Source organism: Penaeus monodon, chromosome 15, assembly GCF_015228065.2.
Source record: "Penaeus monodon isolate SGIC_2016 chromosome 15, NSTDA_Pmon_1, whole genome shotgun sequence".
NCBI lineage: Eukaryota > Metazoa > Arthropoda > Malacostraca > Decapoda > Penaeidae > Penaeus > Penaeus monodon.
This window is the reverse complement of record NC_051400.1, coordinates 33,903,736-33,904,239: the sequence shown is the minus strand read 5'-3', so window position 1 is coordinate 33,904,239 and position 504 is coordinate 33,903,736. Positions and strand designations below refer to the sequence as shown.

The following is a 504-nucleotide window of genomic DNA, read 5'->3' as shown; positions in this document are numbered from 1 at the left end:
ACTCATTGTACAATTTGCCTTGAATTTTCAACTTTTTTCTATTCCATTTGAATCCTTATATGAAAAAAAGAAATGAAATGTAGGTGATTATTACTCGGTAGTTCTTAGAATGAAAAAATAGCTGGATTTTTCTTTCTTTTTTCCGTTTTTATAGAGTCATGTAGTCTGTAAAAGTCGCGATTTTCCTTCAGCCTAACGATGGTTTTAATACCGATAATTATCGAAAAAAAATACATAAAGAGGATTTAAAATTTCCGAACACTGATCTGGTAATAATGAGGTTTCTGTAATGATAAAACCTCGATAGTGAAATCCCAGCTTTTGAGCCTAATGTTAAAAACCCCGTAATGATAAATTTAACAAATAGGCCTACATGACGACCCGGCTAGATCAGAAGAGTTTATGTATGCGGCAATGCAAGGGATTTTAATCTAATTGGTTATAATACCGCAATTGGGAACATGAGCTAATAATGCGCTCCGATTAATGGGGGTGGGGGATACT

At 33.9% G+C, this 504-nt stretch overlaps 1 protein-coding gene across 1 annotated transcript in view; it reads left to right on the top strand.

Moving 5' to 3' along the window:
- The window catches only part of LOC119582340, an 81,633-nt gene that overhangs the window by 8,595 nt on the left and 72,534 nt on the right, over positions 1 to 504 (top strand). The gene's annotated exons all lie outside the window — the stretch shown is intronic.